Genomic DNA, 7,331 nt, shown 5'->3' with positions numbered 1-7,331 from the left:
CTGTTCTTCCTCCATCTCCCGTATTGACTACCTTCATCTTATCCCCAATTTAAATTCCCCCTCCTCCAGATTTTCTACATTTTCCCTGTATTATCACTCATTCCCTGCTTCTCCCCTCTCTAGTTCTACCCTAACATCATTTTCAGGTAAATGGAATCAACTAGAAAACAATTGCAGTAACTCAGAAAGATAAAAATCTCTCTTCTCCTTGCTCTTCTGTAGTTCCTAGCTCCAAATCTTCAGGTGTGAAAATATAACCTGGAGTAACCACTGAAACCATATCTTCCAAATAAAAACATAGTGAAAGCAATTGTGTAGGATTGAGCCAATAATTAAAATTCTCAAAATCTAACTGTACCATTTTCACACCGTTTTTTTTTTCTAAATTAGTCTGCACAAAATTTAAAAAGCATTTATTTCTGTGATAAGATTCAACTACATAAAATTTTCACAAATGTGATCTTATTAAAATGACTCAGCCTTTTCATAGTCTGTAATGAAAATTTCATTTGCTGGACGTGGTTCTTCTTGGAACCTAAGTTGGTTGCCTGGGTTTCTCTCTTCTATAGCTCTGACAAACCACTAACTCCAATGTGACTTTTTAAACAAAGTGTTTCATTGGGCTTGCAGCTATAGAGGGCTAGAATCTGTGACGGCGGGACAAAGGCATAGTAGCTGCAACAGTTGAGAGCTCACATCTTAATCCACAAGGAGGCAGAAGAACACACTGGTGTGCTACTTGTAATGATATACTTTGTTGTCAACTTGATTACATCTGGAATTAACTGAAATCCAAACAATGGAGGGCAAACCAATGGGGGGATTTTGCTTGAGTTTTGAAGTAGGAAGATCCAGTTCTAATTTGGCTCTTGAGGCAAGTTACACGCCTTTAATCTGGAACACACCTTCTCCTGGAGATTTATATAAAGACATGGACTAAGGAAGCTTTTGCTCTTGGCCTGTCTGCTTTCAAGTCTATTCTTTCACTGGCATTGGAGCCTGCTTCTTTGGGATTTTAGTGTATACTGAGGAAATCTAGCTGAGATATCCAGTCGTGTAGACTGAGCAGCTACTGGATTCTTGGACTTTGTTTCCTGCTAGCTGTTAATGGATTAGCTGGAGCACAGCCTGAAAGTCATGCTAATACGTCTCCTTTCTAGATAGAGATTCATTCTATAAGGTCTACTACTTTAAGCACTCCAACTTAAACGCTTGCCTTTTGAAACCTCCAAACTTGCCTAGAGTGACAGATATTTCAACAAGGTCATAATTCTTAACCATTTTCATACAGCTCCACCAATTCCAAACCAAGTATTCAAACTAATGAACCTATATGAGCCATTCTCACCCAGGCCACTACAGTGATAGGCAAACTTGCTGTTATAGCTAATAATAACAATAATAATGAATATTAGGGCAGGCACTTGCACACATAGTATAGCTGGTTTTCATACCATATATAGTAAAACATTGTATATAAAATAATATTTTTGCAGGTCTCACAATCTGTTTCTTTTTCTCTTTTTTCCCTTTTGTTCTCTCTCTCTCTTTTTTTCTTTTCTTTTCTTTTCTTTTTTTTTTTTTTTTGAGACAGGGTTTCTCTTGTGGCTTTGAAGCCTGTCCTAGAACCAGCCTAGATTTGAACTCACAGAGATCCACCTGTGCAAGTTGGGCTGAACTGGAAACGACAGAATAGAAAAAGATTTGGAGAAACTGAGATCTGGCACAATTGCTTTTCACCAATGGCCTCCTGGGATCACTTCAGGAGGCCATTGGTGAAAGAGCATGTGCAGAACTTCTGGCACATTGGAAAAGCAATGGGAAGCTTTCCTAAAACTGAAGCAGCTGTGCAGTGGAGTCTGAGGCTATCAGTCAAGCTATGTGTTCTGTGCATGGCAGAACCAAAAGAGTGAAAACCATGTAAAATAAGATCCGAATATGCTGAACAAATTCCAGATACGATGTACAGAGCTAGATCATTTGATTTACACTGTAGAGTTTTGGTTTCCCTTTGATCTGAGTGGAAGTCTGCACTGGTTCTTCAGATTTGGAAAAGAGAAATAAAAAAAATTGTGATTTTCAGGAGCCCACAGTAGAGAGTTTTTGGGCCTGTTTTTAATAAAGACTTATTATAAAACATGTAAAAAAAGTTATAAAATGTTTAAAGTGTTAGAATTTTTAAACACTGGGAGACTTCTAAAGTTATAGTATGCTTTACATTTAGATATTAAGACTATTTGGGGACAAAAATATGGAGGTTTATAGACTAGTAGTGATGTCTTTGAATGTCATGTTGACAAGGGGTCAGTTGTGTTGGCTAGATTGTTAACCTGACACAAGCTAAGATACACATCTGAGAAGGAATTTAAGTGGATAAAATAGCTCTGTTAGATTAAGGTGTAGGCAAGTCTGTGGGGACATTTTCTTGATGAATGACTGATGTGGAATGGCCCAGCCCACTTGGGGTGGTTTGCGCCTAGAGTGCTGGGCCCACACTGTGAAAACGAGGTAGCTGAGTAAGCTATGAGGAGCACAGCAGTAAACAGGATTTCCCCATCACCTCTGCTTCAGTTCTCGCCTCCAGATTCCTGCCAGGCTTGACTTCACGCCCTGGCTCCCTGTATGACTGGACTGTGACATGGAAGTATAAGTCAAAAAGAAGCCCCACCTCAAAGTTGATTCTTTTTTTGTCATGGTATTTATCATGGAAAAAAGAAAACAAACTAAAAACATAGCCCTTAAACTCAAAGCCTCAAAAGAACATCATTAAGCTGGGAGGTGATGGTGAATGCCTTTAATCCCAGCAATGGGGAGGCTGAGGTAGGTGGATCTCTGTGACTTTAAGTCCAGCCTGGTCTATAGAGTGGGTTCCAGGCCAGCCAGGGCTACACAAAGAGAAACACTGTCAAAAGAAAAGAAAAGAAAAAAAGGGGAAATAATTTAAAAAAATCTTCAATATCTTTGGATATGAAGGTAAGTTTTAGTATAATGAACAAGTAGAAAGTTTATCTCAGAAATTAATGTTACATCACATGTTGGTGAGATTCATAGATTACAGTGATGAGTTACTCAAATTCTGCATGATACAGTTCAATGCTTTGTTACAGGAATTTGTGTTAGACTCAATTTGCACTTAGGTATATTTGGATTATTTGCTAAGTTCTTAGTGGTCCTGTCACTCCCAAATGTTTGATGTAAATTAGTTTCTACTGAACTGAAGACCCAGACATAAATCCATACACCTACAGACACCTGATTTTTGATAAAGAAGTCAGAAATAAACACTGAAAAAAAAAAAAGATAGCATCTTCAACAAATGAGCAAAGTAGATGGCTATATGCAAATGAACCCATATAGATCCTTACAACCCTGCAAAAGACTCAACGCCAGGCCAGGCAGTAGTGTCTCATGCCTTTAGTCCTAGCACTGAGGAGACAGAGGTAGGTGGATGTCTGTGAGTTTGAGGTCAGCCTGGTCCACAGGGAAAGTTCCAGGGCAGACACCAAAGCTACACAAAAAGAAACAATAAGAAAAACAAAAAACCCAATTCCAAAGAAGAGAAAGTGGGGGAATAGCCTTGAACTCACTGGCACAGGAAAAGACTTGAACAGAACACTGTTAGCATAGACACTAACACTAATAACTAATAAATGATACCTCATGAAACCGAGAAGCTTATGCACAACAAAAATCTTCATTTTGGGACAAAGCGACACCCTCCAGACAGGGAAAAGACTTTGACACAGTGGAAATTTATTACAGTGTTAAAAGCTGTAACACCCGGTTTTGGTGTTACACCCTCGGTACAGTTCGCGCAGCTGTACCGAATGCGAGTCCGGGCAAGGGCCTGGAGATTGAACTCAGAGACACAGAGACCAGGGTCATTCGATAGGAGATCAAGCGAATGCCGTTTATTCAGACTTGGGGAAGCCCTTTTCTACCTAACTGCAGCACAAAGATCTCACCACCCAGGGAGGTGGGAAATAAACACACAGGAAACTTAGTTAACAATGGAGAAGATTGCCTGTAGCTAAATCACCAGGTGGGGCAGGGATAGTACGGAAACACACAGGAAGCTTAGTTAACAAATAACAAACTGTCCCCGCCAATGCACCCCAGGAATAAGGGAGACCAGGGGCCCACAAAAAGCAAAGAAATTATGAAAGTTACTGACAATTTGGTGGGTTTGGGAAAAACCATGAGTGAGTGAACCTGACACAGAAGACAAATGGTGTATGTTGTCCCTTGTATGCAGATTAAAATCACAATTAAATATTTGTATTAACAATATATGCAAGGAAAGACCAGATAGAGAGAAAAAGACAATTAGAGGGAGGAAGAGTGACTATTAGAACACATCATATATAAAATGTAGGCCGAAAAGGTAACACTGGGGAGAAAGTTATAAGGACACAGGGCAGTTGTTATCAGAATATATGTTGGACAGAACCAAAACACTATTATGGAAAAAGCATATGGAAGTGATGGAGAGGTGCTGTTAAGAGCACTGGCTGTTCTTCCAGAGGTCCTGAGTTCAATTTCCAGTAACCACATGGAGGCTAACAGCCATCTATAGTGGGATCTGATGCTTCCTTCTGGCATAAAGTTATACATCCAGACAGAGCACTCATATATGTAAAATAAATGAATACATCTTAAAGTAAATGTCGAAACCTTAGTAAAGACATGAAGTGTTTCAATGGAGACATTCTATATTGATGAGTAACGTTGCTCTAAGAATCATTGTTTAAACTGGGAACTCGGTGCCAAATTTCAGACACTTCCTAGTGCTTGTTGGCCGGGGAGGAACCAGCATCTCCCACAAAATATAGGTTATCCATGATTGCCCACCAGAACTTGATCGCAAGACCCTATAGCCAAAGAGAACATGTACTTTTATCACAGTACATTGAGAAATCAAGCTGGAGCAGAGTTGGGAGTTTTCTCTCTATCCCCCAGCCTTCAAAGTCCATGAATTTGCTATGAATTTGCTAGGAAGCAGTCATCCATTAGTACCAACTGCGAATCCAGTGAGCTATCTTAACAACCTGCCGAGAAAACATAGACATTCTCAAATTATGGAAAGTTACAAGGATGACCCATTCCTTTCTCACTGGCTTTGTGACCCCTCCACAAAGAAAACTCATGCCAGGTTTTTAAAAAAATAGTTTTTATTCTCTATGTCTGTCTGTGTATGTGTGCATACACAATAGTGTGTGTGCCTGTGGACAGCCAAAAGAGGCATATGGTCAGATCCTTTGGAACTAGAATGGCATGTATGTGAAAGTCACTTGACTTCCATGGTGGGAAACAGTGAAGCCATCTGGAAGTCTAGCCAACGCTCTTCATCAAGCACTCATTTCCCCAGGCAGCAATTCATTTCCTTATATGCTTGCTATTGTTGGAGAGTTTATTGCTTGCCTCAGGTTTCCAAGAAACAGAAATGGCACGGAAGCAAAATCATGCCAACACTATCAAGTAAATATTTTGTAAGTTCAATTATGTACATAATTTTATGTGTTTCTGTGTGCACCGTGTGCTTGTAAGGACCTGCAGACTTCAGAGGCATTGAATGTACTACCACGAGTGTGTCTGCAACTGAACCCGAGTCCTCTGCCAAAAAAAAAAAAAAAATGGTAAACACTCCTGTTAAGTCAACATTCCCACCTATTTTTAAAAAGGAGTTAAATAACAACCACAACTCCCCTTCCCTTTTCTCCCTCCAACCCTTCATACATTCTCACAATGTCTTTATTATTGTCACACACACACATATTCATAAACATATGATCACAACCTCCTGATACTGTTCTTGTTTAGGTATCTCTGGTTTTAGGTTTGGCCACCCTGTATTGGTTACCCAATACAGGGCTTACACCTGGGAGATAGTTCTGTCTCATTATTTGTTTATAGTGCTTTTTTAAGGGTGGAATCCTCCTACTTCCCTGTCTTGTTATTGTTCTTGTTGGGCACACAATGTTGAGGTATTATAGGTGTAACTTCTCTGCCATTTCTAAGAGACCACCTCACTCAAGAAATCCTTCTAATCTGGTTCTTAAAATCTTGCCACCCCTTTTAAGGTGTTCTCTGAGCCTCAGGGGCAGGAGCTGCATTGTAGTTGTATCAAGTAGATCTGAGGTCTCAGCTATCAGCTGATCTCTGCATTATGAAGTTCAGGCTTAAAGAACTGTTTGCTCTAAAGAGTTTTTAAAAAGGACTATACTTGTTTTAAAACTCAGGAATTATGCTAGCCTAGCAAATTGGCAGACATAGGTTTTCTTTTTCTTCTTCAGAATTATGTTCTGCCTGCATCTATGCCTACTGGCCAGAAGAGGGTAGCAGATTTTATTACAGATAGTTGTGAGCCACCACATAGTTGCTGGGAATTGAACTCAGGACCTCTGGAAGGGCAATCAGCGCTCTTAACCTTTGAGCCATCTCTCCAGCCCCAGATATAGATTTCCTAAAATCCATGACCTTGCTAGCCCAGATCAGGTTTCCAGTACCAGGAATGATTTTTGTCCTGTTGAGGTCTTCAATTATACAGCAGCTGGTTATCACCACACGATCCTAACTCTTTGCTATCTTGTTAGTCTGATCATTGTTGGGGTTCATATGGTTCTTACTTTCCTATTGCTGTGACGAGACATCATATCCAAAACTTACTAAAGATTTACTGGGTGGGGTGCTACACACCTTTAATCCCAGCACTTGGGAGGCAGAGGCAGACAGATCCCAGTGAGTTCAAGGTCAACCTGGTCTACAAAGTGAGTTCCAGGAGAGCCAGGGCTGTTATATAGAAAAACTCTGTCTTGAAAAACTACACACATGCATGGAAGAAAGAAAACATTTCTTGGCACGCATGCTTGCAGAGGTTAGAGCCCATGATTATCATGGCAGGCAGTCTGGCACCAGGCAGGCAAGCACAGTTCTGAACAGTAGCTAAGCCCTTACCTTATATCATGACCTGAAAGTTGGAGGCAGAGAGTGTAGGGATAAGCCCTCCCCTTGGGGGCGGGCTGCCCTCGGGCATATGTTTACTGATATATTGGGCGGGCAGAGGCTGCGCGCCCCTTCCCTTCCTCTCCTGTCTCCGCCGGCTACTCTGCTGGAACCTTGGTTTCGTGAGTCTGGTTTTGTTATTAAACTTGTTCAAATACCTATTACTTTTGGTGATTATTAATCCGACCGCTGCATTTGGCACCCACGTGGGGCACAGCACCTGCTCTTTAGACCCGCTGTGTCCGCAGCAGGTCAGGCACGCAGGCTGCCGACTCCCCCGCCCGCAGCCGCGTGGCCCGGGACGCGAACGCGGCCCGGGATCGCCACAG

The sequence above is a fragment of the Alexandromys fortis genome, unplaced genomic scaffold (assembly GCF_014885135.2).
Source record: "Alexandromys fortis isolate MF-2015 unplaced genomic scaffold, M_Fortis_MF-2015_v1.1 scaffold_42, whole genome shotgun sequence".
NCBI classification, from domain to species: Eukaryota; Metazoa; Chordata; class Mammalia; order Rodentia; family Cricetidae; genus Alexandromys; species Alexandromys fortis.
This window is presented reverse-complemented; position numbering follows the sequence as displayed.